We start from the raw sequence: 17601 nt of genomic DNA on the forward strand, positions 1-17601 counted from the left end.
AAGGGAGGACACACGCGCTCGCTATAAATGAATATTGCGGACCAAACATTCCGGGTGCGATCATACCAGCACTAATGCACCGGATCCCATCAGAACTCCGCAGTTAAGCGTGCTTGGGCGAGAGTAGTACTAGGATGGGTGACCTCCTGGGAAGTCCTCGTGTTGCACCCCTGAAAACATCATTTTTTTTTCCCTTTAAAAATCTACTTACGGCTCAAAAGTTTGTATTTTTTGTTTTAAATCTTTAAAAACTCATTTATTTCGTTTTCCTTGAGGGGTTAATACCGTGGTCACTAACAAGCAGCGAATAAGAAGTTCCTAGTCAATCCGGGGGAGAAAAGGGAGGACACACGCGCTCGCTATAAATGAATATTGCGGGACAGACATTCCGGGTGCGATCATACCAGCACTAATGCACCGGATCCCATCAGAACTCCGCAGTTAAGCGTGCTTGGGCGAGAGTAGTACTAGGATGGGTGACCTCCTGGGAAGTGCTCGTGTTGCACCCCTGAAAAGATCATTTTTTTTTTTCCTTTAAAAATCCACTTACGGCTCAAAAGTTTGAATTTTTTGTTTTAAATCTTTAAAAACTCATTTATTTCGTTTTCCTTGAGGGGTTAATACCGTGGTCACTAACAAGCAGCGAATAAAAAGTTCCTAGTCAATCCGGGGAAGAAAAGGGAGGACACACGCGCTCGCTATAAATGAATATTGCGGACCAAACATTCCGGGTGCGATCATACCAGCACTAATGCACCGGATCCCATCAGAACTCCGCAGTTAAGCGTGCTTAGGCGAGAGTAGTACTAGGATGGGTGACCTCCTGGGAAGTCCTCGTGTTGCACCCCTGAAAACATCATTTTTTTTTTCCCTTTAAAAATCCACTTACGGCTCAAAAGTTTGTATTTTTTGTTTTAAATCTTTAAAAACTCATTTATTTCGTTTTCCTTGAGGGGTTAATACCGTGGTCACTAACAAGCAGCGAATAAGAAGTTCCTAGTCAATCCGGGGGAGAAAAGGGAGGACACACGCCCTCGCTATAAATGAATATTGCGGACCAAACATTCCGGGTGCGATCATACCAGCACTAATGCACCGGATCCCATCAGAACTCCGCAGTTAAGCGTGCTTGGGCGAGAGTAGTACTAGGATGGGTGACCTCCTGGGAAGTCCTCGTGTTGCACCCCTGAAAACATCATTTTTTTTTTCCCTTTAAAAATCTACTTACGGCTCAAAAGTTTGTATTTTTTGTTTTAAATCTTTAAAAACTCATTTATTTCGTTTTCCTTGAGGGGTTAATACCGTGGTCACTAACAAGCAGCGAATAAGAAGTTCCTAGTCAATCCGGGGGAGAAAAGGGAGGACACACGCGCGCGCTATAAATGAATATTGCGGACCAAACATTCCGGGTGCGATCATACCAGCACTAATGCACCGGATCCCATCAGAACTCCGCAGTTAAGCGTGCTTGGGCGAGAGTAGTACTAGGATGGGTGACCTCCTGGGAAGTGCTCGTGTTGCACCCCTGAAAAGATCATTTTTTTTTTTCCTTTAAAAATCCACTTACGGCTCAAAAGTTTGAATTTTTTGTTTTAAATCTTTAAAAACTCATTTATTTCGTTTTCCTTGAGGGGTTAATACCGTGGTCACTAACAAGCAGCGAATAAGAAGTTCCTAGTCAATCCGGGGAAGAAAAGGGAGGACACACGCGCTCGCTATAAATGAATATTGCGGACCAAACATTCCGGGTGCGATCATACCAGCACTAATGCACCGGATCCCATCAGAACTCCGCAGTTAAGCGTGCTTGGGCGAGAGTAGTACTAGGATGGGTGACCTCCTGGGAAGTCCTCGTGTTGCACCCCTGAAAACATCATTTTTTTTTTTCCCTTTAAAAATCCACTTACGGCTCAAAAGTTTGTATTTTTTGTTTTAAATCTTTAAAAACTCATTTATTTCGTTTTCCTTGAGGGGTTAATACCGTGGTCACTAACAAGCAGCGAATAAGAAGTTCCTAGTCAATCCGGGGGAGAAAAGGGAGGACACACGCGCTCGCTATAAATGAATATTGCGGACCAAACATTCCGGGTGCGATCATACCAGCACTAATGCACCGGATCCCATCAGAACTCCGCAGTTAAGCGTGCTTGGGCGAGAGTAGTACTAGGATGGGTGACCTCCTGGGAAGTCCTCGTGTTGCACCCCTGAAAAGATCATTTTTTTTTTTCCTTTAAAAATCCACTTACGGCTCAAAAGTTTGAATTTTTTGTTTTAAATCTTTAAAAACTCATTTATTTCGTTTTCCTTGAGGGGTTAATACCGTGGTCACTAACAAGCAGCGAATAAGAAGTTCCTAGTCAATCCGGGGAAGAAAAGGGAGGACACACGCGCTCGCTATAAATGAATATTGCGGACCAAACATTCCGGGTGCGATCATACCAGCACTAATGCACCGGATCCCATCAGAACTCCGCAGTTAAGCGTGCTTGGGCGAGAGTAGTACTAGGATGGGTGACCTCCTGGGAAGTCCTCGTGTTGCACCCCTGAAAACATCATTTTTTTTTTTCCCTTTAAAAATCCACTTACGGCTCAAAAGTTTGTATTTTTTGTTTTAAATCTTTAAAAACTCATTTATTTCGTTTTCCTTGAGGGGTTAATACCGTGGTCACTAACAAGCAGCGAATAAGAAGTTCCTAGTCAATCCGGGGGAGAAAAGGGAGGACACACGCGCTCGCTATAAATGAATATTGCGGACCAAACATTCCGGGTGCGATCATACCAGCACTAATGCACCGGATCCCATCAGAACTCCGCAGTTAAGCGTGCTTGGGCGAGAGTAGTACTAGGATGGGTGACCTCCTGGGAAGTCCTCGTGTTGCACCCCTGAAAACATCATTTTTTTTTTCCCTTTAAAAGTCCACTTACGGCTCAAAAGTTTGTATTTTTTGTTTTAAATCTTTAAAAACTCATTTATTTCGTTTTCCTTGAGGGGTTAATACCGTGGATACTAACAAGCAGCGAATAAGAAGTTCCTAGTCAATCCGCGGGAGAAAAGGGAGGACACACGCGCGCGCTATAAATGAATATTGCGGACCAAACATTCCGGGTGCGATCATACCAGCACTAATGCACCGGATCCCATCAGAACTCCGCAGTTAAGCGTGCTTGGGCGAGAGTAGTACTAGGATGGGTGACCTCCTGGGAAGTGCTCGTGTTGCACCCCTGAAAAGATCATTTTTTTTTTCCCTTTAAAAATCCACTTACGGCTCAAAAGTTTGTATTTTTTGTTTTAAATCTTTAAAAACTCATTTATTTCGTTTTCCTTGAGGGGTTAATACCGTGGTCACTAACAAGCAGCGAATAAGAAGTTCCTAGTCAATCCGGGGAAGAAAAGGGAGGACACACGCGCTCGCTATAAATGAATATTGCGGACCAAACATTCCGGGTGCGATCATACCAGCACTAATGCACCGGATCCCATCAGAACTCCGCAGTTAAGCGTGCTTGGGCGAGAGTAGTACTAGGATGGGTGACCTCCTGGGAAGTCCTCGTGTTGCACCCCTGAAAACATCATTTTTTTTTTTCCCTTTAAAAATCCACTTACGGCTCAAAAGTTTGTATTTTTTGTTTTAAATCTTTAAAAACTCATTTATTTCGTTTTCCTTGAGGGGTTAATACCGTGGTCACTAACAAGCAGCGAATAAGAAGTTCCTAGTCAATCCGGGGGAGAAAAGGGAGGACACACGCGCTCGCTATAAATGAATATTGCGGACCAAACATTCCGGGTGCGATCATACCAGCACTAATGCACCGGATCCCATCAGAACTCCGCAGTTAAGCGTGCTTGGGCGAGAGTAGTACTAGGATGGGTGACCTCCTGGGAAGTCCTCGTGTTGCACCCCTGAAAACATCATTTTTTTTTTCCCTTTAAAAATCCACTTACGGCTCAAAAGTTTGTATTTTTTGTTTTAATTCTTTAAAAACTCATTTATTTCGTTTTCCTTGAGGGGTTAATACCGTGGTCACTAACAAGCAGCGAATAAGAAGTTCCTAGTCAATCCGGGGAAGAAAAGGGAGGACACACGCGCTCGCTATAAATGAATATTGCGGACCAAACATTCCGGGTGCGATCATACCAGCACTAATGCACCGGATCCCATCAGAACTCCGCAGTTAAGCGTGCTTGGGCGAGAGTAGTACTAGGATGGGTGACCTCCTGGGAAGTCCTCGTGTTGCACCCCTGAAAACATCATTTTTTTTTTTCCCTTTAAAAATCCACTTACGGCTCAAAAGTTTGTATTTTTTGTTTTAAATCTTTAAAAACTCATTTATTTCGTTTTCCTTGAGGGGTTAATACCGTGGTCACTAACAAGCAGCGAATAAGAAGTTCCTAGTCAATCCGGGGGAGAAAAGGGAGGACACACGCGCTCGCTATAAATGAATATTGCGGACCAAACATTCCGGGTGCGATCATACCAGCACTAATGCACCGGATCCCATCAGAACTCCGCAGTTAAGCGTGCTTGGGCGAGAGTAGTACTAGGATGGGTGACCTCCTGGGAAGTCCTCGTGTTGCACCCCTGAAAACATCATTTTTTTTTCCCTTTAAAAATCCACTTACGGCTCAAAAGTTTGTATTTTTTGTTTTAAATCTTTAAAAACTCATTTATTTCGTTTTCCTTGAGGGGTTAATACCGTGGTCACTAACAAGCAGCGAATAAGAAGTTCCTAGTCAATCCGGGGAAGAAAAGGGAGGACACACGCGCTCGCTATAAATGAATATTGCGGACCAAACATTCCGGGTGCGATCATACCAGCACTAATGCACCGGATCCCATCAGAACTCCGCAGTTAAGCGTGCTTGGGCGAGAGTAGTACTAGGATGGGTGACCTCCTGGGAAGTCCTCGTGTTGCACCCCTGAAAACATCATTTTTTTTTTTCCCTTTAAAAATCCACTTACGGCTCAAAAGTTTGTATTTTTTGTTTTAAATCTTTAAAAACTCATTTATTTCGTTTTCCTTGAGGGGTTAATACTGTGGTCTCTAACAAGCAGCGAATAAGAAGTTCCTAGTCAATCCGGGGGAGAAAAGGGAGGACACACGCGCTCGCTATAAATGAATATTGCGGACCAAACATTCCGGGTGCGATCATACCAGCACTAATGCACCGGATCCCATCAGAACTCCGCAGTTAAGCGTGCTTGGGCGAGAGTAGTACTAAGATGGGTGACCTCCTGGGAAGTCCTCGTGTTGCACCCCTGAAAACATCATTTTTTTTTCCCCCTTAAAAATCCACTTACGGCTCAAAAGTTTGTATTTTTTGTTTTAAATCTTTAAAAACTCATTTATTTCGTTTTCCTTGAGGGGTTAATACCGTGGTCACTAACAAGCAGCGAATAAGAAGTTCCTAGTCAATCCGGGGGAGAAAAGGGAGGACACACGCGCGTGCTATAAATGAATATTGCGGACCAAACATTCCGGGTGCGATCATACCAGCACTAATGCACCGGATCCCATCAGAACTCCGCAGTTAAGCGTGCTTGGGCGAGAGTAGTACTAGGATGGGTGACCTCCTGGGAAGTGCTCGTGTTGCACCCCTGAAAAGATCATTTTTTTTTTCCCTTTAAAAATCCACTTACGGCTCAAAAGTTTGTATTTTTTGTTTTAAATCTTTAAAAACTCATTTATTTCGTTTTCCTTGAGGGGTTAATACCGTGGTCACTAACAAGCAGCGAATAAGAAGTTCCTAGTCAATCCGGGGGAGAAAAGGGAGGACACACGCGCGCGCTATAAATGAATATTGCGGACCAAACATTCCGGGTGCGATCATACCAGCACTAATGCACCGGATCCCATCAGAACTCCGCAGTTAAGCGTGCTTGGGCGAGAGTAGTACTAGGATGGGTGACCTCCTGGGAAGTCCTCGTGTTGCACCCCTGAAAACATCATTTTTTTTTTCCCTTTAAAAATCCACTTACGGCTCAAAAGTTTGTATTTTTTGTTTTAAATCTTTAAAAACTCATTTATTTCGTTTTCCTTGAGGGGTTAATACCGTGGCCACTAACAAGCAGCGAATAAGAAGTTCCTAGTCAATCCGGGGGAGAAAAGGGAGGACACACGCGCTCGCTATAAATGAATATTGCGGACCAAACATTCCGGGTGCGATCATACCAGCACTAATGCACCGGATCCCATCAGAACTCCGCAGTTAAGCGTGCTTGGGCGAGAGTAGTACTAGGATGGGTGACCTCCTGGGAAGTCCTCGTGTTGCACCCCTGAAAACATCATTTTTTTTTTCCCTTTAAAAATCCACTTACGGCTCAAAAGTTTGTATTTTTTGTTTTAAATCTTTAAAAACTCATTTATTTCGTTTTCCTTGAGGGGTTAATACCGTGGATACTAACAAGCAGAGAATAAGAAGTTCCTAGTCAATCCGGGGGAGAAAAGGGAGGACACACGCGCTCGCTATAAATGAATATTGCGGACCAAACATTCCGGGTGCGATCATACCAGCACTAATGCACCGGATCCCATCAGAACTGCGCAGTTAAGCGTGCTTGGGCGAGAGTAGTACTAGGATGGGTGACCTCCTGGGAAGTGCTCGTGTTGCACCCCTGAAAAGATCATTTTTTTTTTCCCTTTAAAAATCCACTTACGGCTCAAAAGTTTGTATTTTTTGTTTTAAATCTTTAAAAACTCATTTATTTCGTTTTCCTTGAGGGGTTAATACCGTGGTCACTAACAAGCAGCGAATAAGAAGTTTCTAGTCAATCCGGGGAAGAAAAGGGAGGACACACGCGCCCGCTAAAAATGAATATTGCGGACCAAACATTCCGGGTGCGATCATACCAGCACTAATGCACCGGATCCCATCAGAACTCCGCAGTTAAGCGTGCTTGGGCGAGAGTAGTACTAGGATGGGTGACCTCCTGGGAAGTCCTCGTGTTGCACCCCTGAAAACATCATTTTTTTTTTTCCCTTTAAAAATCCACTTACGGCTCAAAAGTTTGTATTTTTTGTTTTAAATCTTTAAAAACTCATTTATTTCGTTTTCCTTGAGGGGTTAATACCGTGGTCACTAACAAGTAGCGAATAAGAAGTTCCTAGTCAATCCGGGGGAGAAAAGGGAGGACGCACGCGCTCGCTATAAATGAATATTGCGGACCAAACATTCCGGGTGCGATCATACCAGCACTAATGCACCGGATCCCATCAGAACTCCGCAGTTAAGCGTGCTTGGGCGAGAGTAGTACTAGGATGGGTGACCTCCTGGGAAGTCCTCGTGTTGCACCCCTGAAAACATCATTTTTTTTTCCCTTTAAAAATCCACTTACGGCTCAAAAGTTTGTATTTTTTGTTTTAATTCTTTAAAAACTCATTTATTTCGTTTTCCTTGAGGGGTTAATACCGTGGTCACTAACAAGCAGCGAATAAGAAGTTCCTAGTCAATCCGGGGAAGAAAAGGGAGGACACACGCGCTCGCTATAAATGAATATTGCGGACCAAACATTCCGGGTGCGATCATACCAGCACTAATGCACCGGATCCCATCAGAACTCCGCAGTAAAGCGTGCTTGGGCGAGAGTAGTACTAGGATGGGTGACCTCCTGGGAAGTCCTCGTGTTGCACCCCTGAAAACATCATTTTTTTTTTCCCTTTAAAAATCCACTTACGGCTCAAAAGTTTGTATTTTTTGTTTTAAATCTTTAAAAACTCATTTATTTCGTTTTCCTTGAGGGGTTAATACCGTGGCCACTAACAAGCAGCGAATAAGAAGTTCCTAGTCAATCCGGGGGAGAAAAGGGAGGACACACGCGCTCGCTATAAATGAATATTGCGGACCAAACATTCCGGGTGCGATCATACCAGCACTAATGCACCGGATCCCATCAGAACTCCGCAGTTAAGCGTGCTTGGGCGAGAGTAGTACTAGGATGGGTGACCTCCTGGGAAGTCCTCGTGTTGCACCCCTGAAAACATTATTTTTTTTTTCCCTTTAAAAATCCACTTACGGCTCAAAAGTTTGTATTTTTTGTTTTAAATCTTTAAAAACTCATTTATTTCGTTTTCCTTGAGGGGTTAATACCGTGGATACTAACAAGCAGAGAATAAGAAGTTCCTAGTCAATCCGGGGGAGAAAAGGGAGGACACACGCGCTCGCTATAAATGAATATTGCGGACCAAACATTCCGGGTGCGATCATACCAGCACTAATGCACCGGATCCCATCAGAACTGCGCAGTTAAGCGTGCTTGGGCGAGAGTAGTACTAGGATGGGTGACCTCCTGGGAAGTGCTCGTGTTGCACCCCTGAAAAGATCATTTTTTTTTTCCCTTTAAAAATCCACTTACGGCTCAAAAGTTTGTATTTTTTGTTTTAAATCTTTAAAAACTCATTTATTTCGTTTTCCTTGAGGGGTTAATACCGTGGTCACTAACAAGCAGCGAATAAGAAGTTCCTAGTCAATCCGGGGAAGAAAAGGGAGGACACACGCGCCCGCTAAAAATGAATATTGCGGACCAAACATTCCGGGTGCGATCATATCAGCACTAATGCACCGGATCCCATCAGAACTCCGCAGTTAAGCGTGCTTGGGCGAGAGTAGTACTAGGATGGGTGACCTCCTGGGAAGTTCTCGTGTTGCACCCCTGAAAACATCATTTTTTTTTTTCCCTTTAAAAATCCACTTACGGCTCAAAAGTTTGTATTTTTTGTTTTAAATCTTTAAAAACTCATTTATTTCGTTTTCCTTGAGGGGTTAATACCGTGGTCACTAACAAGTAGCGAATAAGAAGTTCCTAGTCAATCCGGGGGAGAAAAGGGAGGACGCACGCGCTCGCTATAAATGAATATTGCGGACCAAACATTCCGGGTGCGATCATACCAGCACTAATGCACCGGATCCCATCAGAACTCCGCAGTTAAGCGTGCTTGGGCGAGAGTAGTACTAGGATGGGTGACCTCCTGGGAAGTCCTCGTGTTGCACCCCTGAAAACATCATTTTTTTTTTCCCTTTAAAAATCCACTTACGGCTCAAAAGTTTGTATTTTTTGTTTTAATTCTTTAAAAACTCATTTATTTCGTTTTCCTTGAGGGGTTAATACCGTGGTCACTAACAAGCAGCGAATAAGAAGTTCCTAGTCAATCCGGGGAAGAAAAGGGAGGACACACGCGCTCGCTATAAATGAATATTGCGGACCAAACATTCCGGGTGCGATCATACCAGCACTAATGCACCGGATCCCATCAGAACTCCGCAGTAAAGCGTGCTTGGGCGAGAGTAGTACTAGGATGGGTGACCTCCTGGGAAGTCCTCGTGTTGCACCCCTGAAAACATCATTTTTTTTTTTCCCTTTAAAAATCCACTTACGGCTCAAAAGTTTGTATTTTTTGTTTTAAATCTTTAAAAACTTATTTATTTCGTTTTCCTTGAGGGGTTAATACCGTGGTCACTAACAAGCAGCGAATAAGAAGTTCCTAGTCAATCCGGGGGAGAAAAGGGAGGACACACGCGCTCGCTATAAATGAATATTGCGGACCAAACATTCCGGGTGCGATCATACCAGCACTAATGCACCGGATCCCATCAGAACCCCGCAGTTAAGCGTGCTTGGGCGAGAGTAGTACTAGGATGGGTGACCTCCTGGGAAGTCCTCGTGTTGCACCCCTGAAAACATCATTTTTTTTTTCCCTTTAAAAATCCACTTACGGCTCAAAAGTTTGTATTTTTTGTTTTAAATCTTTAAAAACTCATTTATTTCGTTTTCCTTGAGGGGTTAATACCGTGGTCACTAACAAGCAGCGAATAAGAAGTTCCTAGTCAATCCGGGGGAGAAAAGGGAGGACACACGCGCTCGCTATAAATGAATATTGCGGACCAAACATTCCGGGTGCGATCATACCAGCACTAATGCACCGGATCCCATCAGAACTCCGCAGTTAAGCGTGCTTGGGCGAGAGTAGTACTAGGATGGGTGACCTCCTGGGAAGTCCTCGTGTTGCACCCCTGAAAACATCATTTTTTTTTTCCCTTTAAAAATCTACTTACGGCTCAAAAGTTTGTATTTTTTGTTTTAAATCTTTAAAAACTCATTTATTTCGTTTTCCTTGAGGGGTTAATACCGTGGTCACTAACAAGCAGCGAATAAGAAGTTCCTAGTCAATCCGGGGGAGAAAAGGGAGGACACACGCGCTCGCTATAAATGAATATTGCGGGACAGACATTCCGGGTGCGATCATACCAGCACTAATGCACCGGATCCCATCAGAACTCCGCAGTTAAGCGTGCTTGGGCGAGAGTAGTACTAGGATGGGTGACCTCCTGGGAAGTGCTCGTGTTGCACCCCTGAAAAGATCATTTTTTTTTTTCCTTTAAAAATCCACTTACGGCTCAAAAGTTTGAATTTTTTGTTTTAAATCTTTAAAAACTCATTTATTTCGTTTTCCTTGAGGGGTTAATACCGTGGTCACTAACAAGCAGCGAATAAAAAGTTCCTAGTCAATCCGGGGAAGAAAAGGGAGGACACACGCGCTCGCTATAAATGAATATTGCGGACCAAACATTCCGGGTGCGATCATACCAGCACTAATGCACCGGATCCCATCAGAACTCCGCAGTTAAGCGTGCTTGGGCGAGAGTAGTACTAGGATGGGTGACCTCCTGGGAAGTCCTCGTGTTGCACCCCTGAAAACATCATTTTTTTTTTCCCTTTAAAAATCCACTTACGGCTCAAAAGTTTGTATTTTTTGTTTTAAATCTTTAAAAACTCATTTATTTCGTTTTCCTTGAGGGGTTAATACCGTGGTCACTAACAAGCAGCGAATAAGAAGTTCCTAGTCAATCCGGGGAAGAAAAGGGAGGACACACGCGCCCGCTAAAAATGAATATTGCGGACCAAACATTCCGGGTGCGATCATATCAGCACTAATGCACCGGATCCCATCAGAACTCCGCAGTTAAGCGTGCTTGGGCGAGAGTAGTACTAGGATGGGTGACCTCCTGGGAAGTTCTCGTGTTGCACCCCTGAAAACATCATTTTTTTTTTTCCCTTTAAAAATCCACTTACGGCTCAAAAGTTTGTATTTTTTGTTTTAAATCTTTAAAAACTCATTTATTTCGTTTTCCTTGAGGGGTTAATACCGTGGTCACTAACAAGTAGCGAATAAGAAGTTCCTAGTCAATCCGGGGGAGAAAAGGGAGGACGCACGCGCTCGCTATAAATGAATATTGCGGACCAAACATTCCGGGTGCGATCATACCAGCACTAATGCACCGGATCCCATCAGAACTCCGCAGTTAAGCGTGCTTGGGCGAGAGTAGTACTAGGATGGGTGACCTCCTGGGAAGTCCTCGTGTTGCACCCCTGAAAACATCATTTTTTTTTTCCCTTTAAAAATCCACTTACGGCTCAAAAGTTTGTATTTTTTGTTTTAATTCTTTAAAAACTCATTTATTTCGTTTTCCTTGAGGGGTTAATACCGTGGTCACTAACAAGCAGCGAATAAGAAGTTCCTAGTCAATCCGGGGAAGAAAAGGGAGGACACACGCGCTCGCTATAAATGAATATTGCGGACCAAACATTCCGGGTGCGATCATACCAGCACTAATGCACCGGATCCCATCAGAACTCCGCAGTAAAGCGTGCTTGGGCGAGAGTAGTACTAGGATGGGTGACCTCCTGGGAAGTCCTCGTGTTGCACCCCTGAAAACATCATTTTTTTTTTTCCCTTTAAAAATCCACTTACGGCTCAAAAGTTTGTATTTTTTGTTTTAAATCTTTAAAAACTTATTTATTTCGTTTTCCTTGAGGGGTTAATACCGTGGTCACTAACAAGCAGCGAATAAGAAGTTCCTAGTCAATCCGGGGGAGAAAAGGGAGGACACACGCGCTCGCTATAAATGAATATTGCGGACCAAACATTCCGGGTGCGATCATACCAGCACTAATGCACCGGATCCCATCAGAACCCCGCAGTTAAGCGTGCTTGGGCGAGAGTAGTACTAGGATGGGTGACCTCCTGGGAAGTCCTCGTGTTGCACCCCTGAAAACATCATTTTTTTTTTCCCTTTAAAAATCCACTTACGGCTCAAAAGTTTGTATTTTTTGTTTTAAATCTTTAAAAACTCATTTATTTCGTTTTCCTTGAGGGGTTAATACCGTGGTCACTAACAAGCAGCGAATAAGAAGTTCCTAGTCAATCCGGGGGAGAAAAGGGAGGACACACGCGCTCGCTATAAATGAATATTGCGGACCAAACATTCCGGGTGCGATCATACCAGCACTAATGCACCGGATCCCATCAGAACTCCGCAGTTAAGCGTGCTTGGGCGAGAGTAGTACTAGGATGGGTGACCTCCTGGGAAGTCCTCGTGTTGCACCCCTGAAAACATCATTTTTTTTTTCCCTTTAAAAATCTACTTACGGCTCAAAAGTTTGTATTTTTTGTTTTAAATCTTTAAAAACTCATTTATTTCGTTTTCCTTGAGGGGTTAATACCGTGGTCACTAACAAGCAGCGAATAAGAAGTTCCTAGTCAATCCGGGGGAGAAAAGGGAGGACACACGCGCTCGCTATAAATGAATATTGCGGGACAGACATTCCGGGTGCGATCATACCAGCACTAATGCACCGGATCCCATCAGAACTCCGCAGTTAAGCGTGCTTGGGCGAGAGTAGTACTAGGATGGGTGACCTCCTGGGAAGTGCTCGTGTTGCACCCCTGAAAAGATCATTTTTTTTTTTCCTTTAAAAATCCACTTACGGCTCAAAAGTTTGAATTTTTTGTTTTAAATCTTTAAAAACTCATTTATTTCGTTTTCCTTGAGGGGTTAATACCGTGGTCACTAACAAGCAGCGAATAAAAAGTTCCTAGTCAATCCGGGGAAGAAAAGGGAGGACACACGCGCTCGCTATAAATGAATATTGCGGACCAAACATTCCGGGTGCGATCATACCAGCACTAATGCACCGGATCCCATCAGAACTCCGCAGTTAAGCGTGCTTGGGCGAGAGTAGTACTAGGATGGGTGACCTCCTGGGAAGTCCTCGTGTTGCACCCCTGAAAACATCATTTTTTTTTTCCCTTTAAAAATCCACTTACGGCTCAAAAGTTTGTATTTTTTGTTTTAAATCTTTAAAAACTCATTTATTTCGTTTTCCTTGAGGGGTTAATACCGTGGTCACTAACAAGCAGCGAATAAGAAGTTCCTAGTCAATCCGGGGGAGAAAAGGGAGGACACACGCCCTCGCTATAAATGAATATTGCGGACCAAACATTCCGGGTGCGATCATACCAGCACTAATGCACCGGATCCCATCAGAACTCCGCAGTTAAGCGTGCTTGGGCGAGAGTAGTACTAGGATGGGTGACCTCCTGGGAAGTCCTCGTGTTGCACCCCTGAAAACATCATTTTTTTTTTCCCTTTAAAAATCAACTTACGGCTCAAAAGTTTGTATTTTTTGTTTTAAATCTTTAAAAACTCATTTATTTCGTTTTCCTTGAGGGGTTAATACCGTGGTCACTAACAAGCAGCGAATAAGAAGTTCCTAGTCAATCCGGGGGAGAAAAGGGAGGACACACGCGCGCGCTATAAATGAATATTGCGGACCAAACATTCCGGGTGCGATCATACCAGCACTAATGCACCGGATCCCATCAGAACTCCGCAGTTAAGCGTGCTTGGGCGAGAGTAGTACTAGGATGGGTGACCTCCTGGGAAGTGCTCGTGTTGCACCCCTGAAAAGATCATTTTTTTTTTTCCTTTAAAAATCCACTTACGGCTCAAAAGTTTGAATTTTTTGTTTTAAATCTTTAAAAACTCATTTATTTCGTTTTCCTTGAGGGGTTAATACCGTGGTCACTAACAAGCAGCGAATAAGAAGTTCCTAGTCAATCCGGGGAAGAAAAGGGAGGACACACGCGCTCGCTATAAATGAATATTGCGGACCAAACATTCCGGGTGCGATCATACCAGCACTAATGCACCGGATCCCATCAGAACTCCGCAGTTAAGCGTGCTTGGGCGAGAGTAGTACTAGGATGGGTGACCTCCTGGGAAGTCCTCGTGTTGCACCCCTGAAAACATCATTTTTTTTTTTCCCTTTAAAAATCCACTTACGGCTCAAAAGTTTGTATTTTTTGTTTTAAATCTTTAAAAACTCATTTATTTCGTTTTCCTTGAGGGGTTAATACCGTGGTCACTAACAAGCAGCGAATAAGAAGTTCCTAGTCAATCCGGGGGAGAAAAGGGAGGACACACGCGCTCGCTATAAATGAATATTGCGGACCAAACATTCCGGGTGCGATCATACCAGCACTAATGCACCGGATCCCATCAGAACTCCGCAGTTAAGCGTGCTTGGGCGAGAGTAGTACTAGGATGGGTGACCTCCTGGGAAGTCCTCGTGTTGCACCCCTGAAAACATCATTTTTTTTTTCCCTTTAAAAATCTACTTACGGCTCAAAAGTTTGTATTTTTTGTTTTAAATCTTTAAAAACTCATTTATTTCGTTTTCCTTGAGGGGTTAATACCGTGGTCACTAACAAGCAGCGAATAAGAAGTTCCTAGTCAATCCGGGGGAGAAAAGGGAGGACACACGCGCTCGCTATAAATGAATATTGCGGACCAAACATTCCGGGTGCGATCATACCAGCACTAATGCACCGGATCCCATCAGAACTCCGCAGTTAAGCGTGCTTGGGCGAGAGTAGTACTAGGATGGGTGACCTCCTGGGAAGTCCTCGTGTTGCACCCCTGAAAACATCATTTTTTTTTTCCCTTTAAAAATCCACTTACGGCTCAAAAGTTTGTATTTTTTGTTTTAAATCTTTAAAAACTCATTTATTTCGTTTTCCTTGAGGGGTTAATACCGTGGTCACTAACAAGCAGCGAATAAGAAGTTCCTAGTCAATCCGGGGAAGAAAAGGGAGGACACACGCGCTCGATATAAATGAATATTGCGGACCAAACATTCCGGTTGCGATCATACCAGCACTAATGCACCGGATCCCATCAGAACTCCGCAGTTAAGCGTGCTTGGGCGAGAGTAGTACTAGGATGGGTGACCTCCTGGGAAGTCCTCGTGTTGCACCCCTGAAAACATCATTTTTTTTTTTCCCTTTAAAAATCCACTTACGGCTCAAAAGTTTGTATTTTTTGTTTTAAATCTTTAAAAACTCATTTATTTCGTTTTCCTTGAGGGGTTAATACCGTGGTCTCTAACAAGCAGCGAATAAGAAGTTCCTAGTCAATCCGGGGGAGAAAAGGGAGGACACACGCGCTCGCTATAAATGAATATTGCGGACCAAACATTCCGGGTGCGATCATACCAGCACTAATGCACCGGATCCCATCAGAACTCCGCAGTTAAGCGTGCTTGGGCGAGAGTAGTACTAAGATGGGTGACCTCCTGGGAAGTCCTCGTGTTGCACCCCTGAAAACATCATTTTTTTTTTCCCTTTAAAAGTCCACTTACGGCTCAAAAGTTTGTATTTTTTGTTTTAAATCTTTAAAAACTCATTTATTTCGTTTTCCTTGAGGGGTTAATACCGTGGATACTAACAAGCAGCGAATAAGAAGTTCCTAGTCAATCCGCGGGAGAAAAGGGAGGACACACGCGCGCGCTATAAATGAATATTGCGGACCAAACATTCCGGGTGCGATCATACCAGCACTAATGCACCGGATCCCATCAGAACTCCGCAGTTAAGCGTGCTTGGTCGAGAGTAGTACTAGGATGGGTGACCTCCTGGGAAGTGCTCGTGTTGCACCCCTGAAAAGATCATTTTTTTTTTCCCTTTAAAAATCCACTTACGGCTCAAAAGTTTGTATTTTTTGTTTTAAATCTTTAAAAACTCATTTATTTCGTTTTCCTTGAGGGGTTAATACCGTGGTCACTAACAAGCAGCGAATAAGAAGTTCCTAGTCAATCCGGGGAAGAAAAGGGAGGACACACGCGCTCGCTATAAATGAATATTGCGGACCAAACATTCCGGGTGCGATCATACCAGCACTAATGCACCGGATCCCATCAGAACTCCGCAGTTAAGCGTGCTTGGGCGAGAGTAGTACTAGGATGGGTGACCTCCTGGGAAGTCCTCGTGTTGCACCCCTGAAAACATCATTTTTTTTTTTCCCTTTAAAAATCCACTTACGGCTCAAAAGTTTGTATTTTTTGTTTTAAATCTTTAAAAACTCATTTATTTCGTTTTCCTTGAGGGGTTAATACCGTGGTCACTAACAAGCAGCGAATAAGAAGTTCCTAGTCAATCCGGGGGAGAAAAGGGAGGACACACGCGCTCGCTATAAATGAATATTGCGGACCAAACATTCCGGGTGCGATCATACCAGCACTAATGCACCGGATCCCATCAGAACTCCGCAGTTAAGCGTGCTTGGGCGAGAGTAGTACTAGGATGGGTGACCTCCTGGGAAGTCCTCGTGTTGCACCCCTGAAAACATCATTTTTTTTTTCCCTTTAAAAATCCACTTACGGCTCAAAAGTTTGTATTTTTTGTTTTAATTCTTTAAAAACTCATTTATTTCGTTTTCCTTGAGGGGTTAATACCGTGGTCACTAACAAGCAGCGAATAAGAAGTTCCTAGTCAATCCGGGGAAGAAAAGGGAGGACACACGCGCTCGCTATAAATGAATATTGCGGACCAAACATTCCGGGTGCGATCATACCAGCACTAATGCACCGGATCCCATCAGAACTCCGCAGTTAAGCGTGCTTGGGCGAGAGTAGTACTAGGATGGGTGACCTCCTGGGAAGTCCTCGTGTTGCACCCCTGAAAACATCATTTTTTTTTTCCCTTTAAAAATCCACTTACGGCTCAAAAGTTTGTATTTTTTGTTTTAAATCTTTAAAAACTCATTTATTTCGTTTTCCTTGAGGGGTTAATACCGTGGTCACTAACAAGCAGCGAATAAGAAGTTCCTAGTCAATCCGGGGGAGAAAAGGGAGGACACACGCGCTCGCTATAAATGAATATTGCGGACCAAACATTCCGGGTGCGATCATACCAGCACTAATGCACCGGATCCCATCAGAACTCCGCAGTTAAGCGTGCTTGGGCGAGAGTAGTACTAGGATGGGTGACCTCCTGGGAAGTCCTCGTGTTGCACCCCTGAAAACATCATTTTTTTTTCCCTTTAAAAATCCACTTACGGCTCAAAAGTTTGTATTTTTTGTTTTAAATCTTTAAAAACTCATTTATTTCGTTTTCCTTGAGGGGTTAATACCGTGGTCACTTACAAGCAGCGAATAAGAAGTTCCTAGTCAATCCGGGGAAGAAAAGGGAGGACACACGCGCTCGCTATAAATGAATATTGCGGACCAAACATTCCGGGTGCGATCATACCAGCACTAATGCACCGGATCCCATCAGAACTCCGCAGTTAAGCGTGCTTGGGCGAGAGTAGTACTAGGATGGGTGACCTCCTGGGAAGTCCTCGTGTTGCACCCCTGAAAACATCATTTTTTTTTTTCCCTTTAAAAATCCACTTACGGCTCAAAAGTTTGTATTTTTTGTTTTAAATCTTTAAAAACTCATTTATTTCGTTTTCCTTGAGGGGTTAATACTGTGGTCTCTAACAAG

General features: G+C 43.7%; 52 non-coding genes across 52 annotated transcripts; all 52 read left to right on the forward strand.

Annotated features, from left to right (window-relative positions):
• The first annotated feature begins 52 nt into the window (after positions 1-52).
• On the forward strand, positions 53-171 carry LOC133825908 (5S ribosomal RNA). The gene has a single exon (XR_009888651.1). It is a non-coding gene; the product is annotated as a 5S ribosomal RNA (ribosomal RNA).
• A 219-nt stretch (positions 172-390) lies between these two features.
• LOC133826224 (5S ribosomal RNA) lies at positions 391-509 on the forward strand. Its single transcript, XR_009888953.1, has one exon. It is a non-coding gene; the product is annotated as a 5S ribosomal RNA (ribosomal RNA).
• Positions 510-729: 220 nt separating this feature from the next.
• Positions 730-848, forward strand: LOC133826551 (5S ribosomal RNA). The gene has a single exon (XR_009889268.1). It is a non-coding gene; the product is annotated as a 5S ribosomal RNA (ribosomal RNA).
• A 220-nt stretch (positions 849-1068) lies between these two features.
• On the forward strand, positions 1069-1187 carry LOC133825909 (5S ribosomal RNA). Its single transcript, XR_009888652.1, has one exon. It is a non-coding gene; the product is annotated as a 5S ribosomal RNA (ribosomal RNA).
• Positions 1188-1407: 220 nt separating this feature from the next.
• Positions 1408-1526, forward strand: LOC133826225 (5S ribosomal RNA). The gene has a single exon (XR_009888954.1). It is a non-coding gene; the product is annotated as a 5S ribosomal RNA (ribosomal RNA).
• A 220-nt stretch (positions 1527-1746) lies between these two features.
• Positions 1747-1865, forward strand: LOC133825910 (5S ribosomal RNA). Its single transcript, XR_009888653.1, has one exon. It is a non-coding gene; the product is annotated as a 5S ribosomal RNA (ribosomal RNA).
• A 221-nt stretch (positions 1866-2086) lies between these two features.
• On the forward strand, positions 2087-2205 carry LOC133825912 (5S ribosomal RNA). Its single transcript, XR_009888654.1, has one exon. It is a non-coding gene; the product is annotated as a 5S ribosomal RNA (ribosomal RNA).
• A 220-nt stretch (positions 2206-2425) lies between these two features.
• Positions 2426-2544, forward strand: LOC133825913 (5S ribosomal RNA). The gene has a single exon (XR_009888655.1). It is a non-coding gene; the product is annotated as a 5S ribosomal RNA (ribosomal RNA).
• A 221-nt stretch (positions 2545-2765) lies between these two features.
• On the forward strand, positions 2766-2884 carry LOC133825914 (5S ribosomal RNA). The gene has a single exon (XR_009888656.1). It is a non-coding gene; the product is annotated as a 5S ribosomal RNA (ribosomal RNA).
• Positions 2885-3104: 220 nt separating this feature from the next.
• On the forward strand, positions 3105-3223 carry LOC133826226 (5S ribosomal RNA). The gene has a single exon (XR_009888956.1). It is a non-coding gene; the product is annotated as a 5S ribosomal RNA (ribosomal RNA).
• A 220-nt stretch (positions 3224-3443) lies between these two features.
• LOC133825915 (5S ribosomal RNA) lies at positions 3444-3562 on the forward strand. Its single transcript, XR_009888657.1, has one exon. It is a non-coding gene; the product is annotated as a 5S ribosomal RNA (ribosomal RNA).
• A 221-nt stretch (positions 3563-3783) lies between these two features.
• On the forward strand, positions 3784-3902 carry LOC133825917 (5S ribosomal RNA). The gene has a single exon (XR_009888659.1). It is a non-coding gene; the product is annotated as a 5S ribosomal RNA (ribosomal RNA).
• Positions 3903-4122: 220 nt separating this feature from the next.
• Positions 4123-4241, forward strand: LOC133825918 (5S ribosomal RNA). The gene has a single exon (XR_009888660.1). It is a non-coding gene; the product is annotated as a 5S ribosomal RNA (ribosomal RNA).
• A 221-nt stretch (positions 4242-4462) lies between these two features.
• Positions 4463-4581, forward strand: LOC133825919 (5S ribosomal RNA). The gene has a single exon (XR_009888661.1). It is a non-coding gene; the product is annotated as a 5S ribosomal RNA (ribosomal RNA).
• Positions 4582-4800: 219 nt separating this feature from the next.
• LOC133825920 (5S ribosomal RNA) lies at positions 4801-4919 on the forward strand. The gene has a single exon (XR_009888662.1). It is a non-coding gene; the product is annotated as a 5S ribosomal RNA (ribosomal RNA).
• Positions 4920-5140: 221 nt separating this feature from the next.
• Positions 5141-5259, forward strand: LOC133826135 (5S ribosomal RNA). The gene has a single exon (XR_009888867.1). It is a non-coding gene; the product is annotated as a 5S ribosomal RNA (ribosomal RNA).
• A 220-nt stretch (positions 5260-5479) lies between these two features.
• LOC133826227 (5S ribosomal RNA) lies at positions 5480-5598 on the forward strand. The gene has a single exon (XR_009888957.1). It is a non-coding gene; the product is annotated as a 5S ribosomal RNA (ribosomal RNA).
• Positions 5599-5818: 220 nt separating this feature from the next.
• Positions 5819-5937, forward strand: LOC133825921 (5S ribosomal RNA). The gene has a single exon (XR_009888663.1). It is a non-coding gene; the product is annotated as a 5S ribosomal RNA (ribosomal RNA).
• A 220-nt stretch (positions 5938-6157) lies between these two features.
• Positions 6158-6276, forward strand: LOC133825922 (5S ribosomal RNA). Its single transcript, XR_009888664.1, has one exon. It is a non-coding gene; the product is annotated as a 5S ribosomal RNA (ribosomal RNA).
• Positions 6277-6496: 220 nt separating this feature from the next.
• LOC133826988 (5S ribosomal RNA) lies at positions 6497-6615 on the forward strand. Its single transcript, XR_009889692.1, has one exon. It is a non-coding gene; the product is annotated as a 5S ribosomal RNA (ribosomal RNA).
• A 220-nt stretch (positions 6616-6835) lies between these two features.
• Positions 6836-6954, forward strand: LOC133825923 (5S ribosomal RNA). The gene has a single exon (XR_009888665.1). It is a non-coding gene; the product is annotated as a 5S ribosomal RNA (ribosomal RNA).
• Positions 6955-7175: 221 nt separating this feature from the next.
• LOC133825924 (5S ribosomal RNA) lies at positions 7176-7294 on the forward strand. Its single transcript, XR_009888666.1, has one exon. It is a non-coding gene; the product is annotated as a 5S ribosomal RNA (ribosomal RNA).
• Positions 7295-7513: 219 nt separating this feature from the next.
• LOC133826299 (5S ribosomal RNA) lies at positions 7514-7632 on the forward strand. The gene has a single exon (XR_009889024.1). It is a non-coding gene; the product is annotated as a 5S ribosomal RNA (ribosomal RNA).
• Positions 7633-7852: 220 nt separating this feature from the next.
• Positions 7853-7971, forward strand: LOC133825925 (5S ribosomal RNA). Its single transcript, XR_009888667.1, has one exon. It is a non-coding gene; the product is annotated as a 5S ribosomal RNA (ribosomal RNA).
• Positions 7972-8191: 220 nt separating this feature from the next.
• Positions 8192-8310, forward strand: LOC133826989 (5S ribosomal RNA). The gene has a single exon (XR_009889693.1). It is a non-coding gene; the product is annotated as a 5S ribosomal RNA (ribosomal RNA).
• A 220-nt stretch (positions 8311-8530) lies between these two features.
• LOC133826283 (5S ribosomal RNA) lies at positions 8531-8649 on the forward strand. The gene has a single exon (XR_009889009.1). It is a non-coding gene; the product is annotated as a 5S ribosomal RNA (ribosomal RNA).
• A 221-nt stretch (positions 8650-8870) lies between these two features.
• On the forward strand, positions 8871-8989 carry LOC133825926 (5S ribosomal RNA). Its single transcript, XR_009888668.1, has one exon. It is a non-coding gene; the product is annotated as a 5S ribosomal RNA (ribosomal RNA).
• Positions 8990-9209: 220 nt separating this feature from the next.
• Positions 9210-9328, forward strand: LOC133826300 (5S ribosomal RNA). The gene has a single exon (XR_009889025.1). It is a non-coding gene; the product is annotated as a 5S ribosomal RNA (ribosomal RNA).
• A 221-nt stretch (positions 9329-9549) lies between these two features.
• LOC133826620 (5S ribosomal RNA) lies at positions 9550-9668 on the forward strand. Its single transcript, XR_009889335.1, has one exon. It is a non-coding gene; the product is annotated as a 5S ribosomal RNA (ribosomal RNA).
• A 220-nt stretch (positions 9669-9888) lies between these two features.
• Positions 9889-10007, forward strand: LOC133825928 (5S ribosomal RNA). Its single transcript, XR_009888670.1, has one exon. It is a non-coding gene; the product is annotated as a 5S ribosomal RNA (ribosomal RNA).
• A 220-nt stretch (positions 10008-10227) lies between these two features.
• Positions 10228-10346, forward strand: LOC133826228 (5S ribosomal RNA). The gene has a single exon (XR_009888958.1). It is a non-coding gene; the product is annotated as a 5S ribosomal RNA (ribosomal RNA).
• A 220-nt stretch (positions 10347-10566) lies between these two features.
• LOC133825929 (5S ribosomal RNA) lies at positions 10567-10685 on the forward strand. Its single transcript, XR_009888671.1, has one exon. It is a non-coding gene; the product is annotated as a 5S ribosomal RNA (ribosomal RNA).
• Positions 10686-10905: 220 nt separating this feature from the next.
• LOC133826284 (5S ribosomal RNA) lies at positions 10906-11024 on the forward strand. The gene has a single exon (XR_009889010.1). It is a non-coding gene; the product is annotated as a 5S ribosomal RNA (ribosomal RNA).
• Positions 11025-11245: 221 nt separating this feature from the next.
• Positions 11246-11364, forward strand: LOC133825930 (5S ribosomal RNA). Its single transcript, XR_009888672.1, has one exon. It is a non-coding gene; the product is annotated as a 5S ribosomal RNA (ribosomal RNA).
• A 220-nt stretch (positions 11365-11584) lies between these two features.
• LOC133826301 (5S ribosomal RNA) lies at positions 11585-11703 on the forward strand. The gene has a single exon (XR_009889026.1). It is a non-coding gene; the product is annotated as a 5S ribosomal RNA (ribosomal RNA).
• A 221-nt stretch (positions 11704-11924) lies between these two features.
• LOC133826621 (5S ribosomal RNA) lies at positions 11925-12043 on the forward strand. Its single transcript, XR_009889336.1, has one exon. It is a non-coding gene; the product is annotated as a 5S ribosomal RNA (ribosomal RNA).
• A 220-nt stretch (positions 12044-12263) lies between these two features.
• On the forward strand, positions 12264-12382 carry LOC133825931 (5S ribosomal RNA). The gene has a single exon (XR_009888673.1). It is a non-coding gene; the product is annotated as a 5S ribosomal RNA (ribosomal RNA).
• Positions 12383-12602: 220 nt separating this feature from the next.
• LOC133826229 (5S ribosomal RNA) lies at positions 12603-12721 on the forward strand. The gene has a single exon (XR_009888959.1). It is a non-coding gene; the product is annotated as a 5S ribosomal RNA (ribosomal RNA).
• A 220-nt stretch (positions 12722-12941) lies between these two features.
• On the forward strand, positions 12942-13060 carry LOC133825932 (5S ribosomal RNA). Its single transcript, XR_009888674.1, has one exon. It is a non-coding gene; the product is annotated as a 5S ribosomal RNA (ribosomal RNA).
• Positions 13061-13280: 220 nt separating this feature from the next.
• LOC133825933 (5S ribosomal RNA) lies at positions 13281-13399 on the forward strand. Its single transcript, XR_009888675.1, has one exon. It is a non-coding gene; the product is annotated as a 5S ribosomal RNA (ribosomal RNA).
• A 220-nt stretch (positions 13400-13619) lies between these two features.
• On the forward strand, positions 13620-13738 carry LOC133826232 (5S ribosomal RNA). Its single transcript, XR_009888961.1, has one exon. It is a non-coding gene; the product is annotated as a 5S ribosomal RNA (ribosomal RNA).
• A 220-nt stretch (positions 13739-13958) lies between these two features.
• Positions 13959-14077, forward strand: LOC133825934 (5S ribosomal RNA). Its single transcript, XR_009888676.1, has one exon. It is a non-coding gene; the product is annotated as a 5S ribosomal RNA (ribosomal RNA).
• Positions 14078-14298: 221 nt separating this feature from the next.
• On the forward strand, positions 14299-14417 carry LOC133825935 (5S ribosomal RNA). Its single transcript, XR_009888677.1, has one exon. It is a non-coding gene; the product is annotated as a 5S ribosomal RNA (ribosomal RNA).
• Positions 14418-14637: 220 nt separating this feature from the next.
• LOC133825936 (5S ribosomal RNA) lies at positions 14638-14756 on the forward strand. Its single transcript, XR_009888678.1, has one exon. It is a non-coding gene; the product is annotated as a 5S ribosomal RNA (ribosomal RNA).
• Positions 14757-14976: 220 nt separating this feature from the next.
• Positions 14977-15095, forward strand: LOC133826323 (5S ribosomal RNA). The gene has a single exon (XR_009889047.1). It is a non-coding gene; the product is annotated as a 5S ribosomal RNA (ribosomal RNA).
• A 221-nt stretch (positions 15096-15316) lies between these two features.
• Positions 15317-15435, forward strand: LOC133826136 (5S ribosomal RNA). Its single transcript, XR_009888868.1, has one exon. It is a non-coding gene; the product is annotated as a 5S ribosomal RNA (ribosomal RNA).
• Positions 15436-15655: 220 nt separating this feature from the next.
• Positions 15656-15774, forward strand: LOC133826684 (5S ribosomal RNA). The gene has a single exon (XR_009889396.1). It is a non-coding gene; the product is annotated as a 5S ribosomal RNA (ribosomal RNA).
• A 220-nt stretch (positions 15775-15994) lies between these two features.
• On the forward strand, positions 15995-16113 carry LOC133825937 (5S ribosomal RNA). The gene has a single exon (XR_009888679.1). It is a non-coding gene; the product is annotated as a 5S ribosomal RNA (ribosomal RNA).
• A 221-nt stretch (positions 16114-16334) lies between these two features.
• On the forward strand, positions 16335-16453 carry LOC133825939 (5S ribosomal RNA). Its single transcript, XR_009888681.1, has one exon. It is a non-coding gene; the product is annotated as a 5S ribosomal RNA (ribosomal RNA).
• A 220-nt stretch (positions 16454-16673) lies between these two features.
• Positions 16674-16792, forward strand: LOC133825940 (5S ribosomal RNA). Its single transcript, XR_009888682.1, has one exon. It is a non-coding gene; the product is annotated as a 5S ribosomal RNA (ribosomal RNA).
• A 220-nt stretch (positions 16793-17012) lies between these two features.
• On the forward strand, positions 17013-17131 carry LOC133825941 (5S ribosomal RNA). Its single transcript, XR_009888683.1, has one exon. It is a non-coding gene; the product is annotated as a 5S ribosomal RNA (ribosomal RNA).
• A 219-nt stretch (positions 17132-17350) lies between these two features.
• Positions 17351-17469, forward strand: LOC133825943 (5S ribosomal RNA). The gene has a single exon (XR_009888684.1). It is a non-coding gene; the product is annotated as a 5S ribosomal RNA (ribosomal RNA).
• The last annotated feature ends 132 nt before the right edge of the window (positions 17470-17601 follow it).

Source organism: Humulus lupulus, chromosome 3 (genome assembly GCF_963169125.1).
Source record: "Humulus lupulus chromosome 3, drHumLupu1.1, whole genome shotgun sequence".
Classification (NCBI taxonomy): Eukaryota; Viridiplantae; Streptophyta; class Magnoliopsida; order Rosales; family Cannabaceae; genus Humulus; species Humulus lupulus.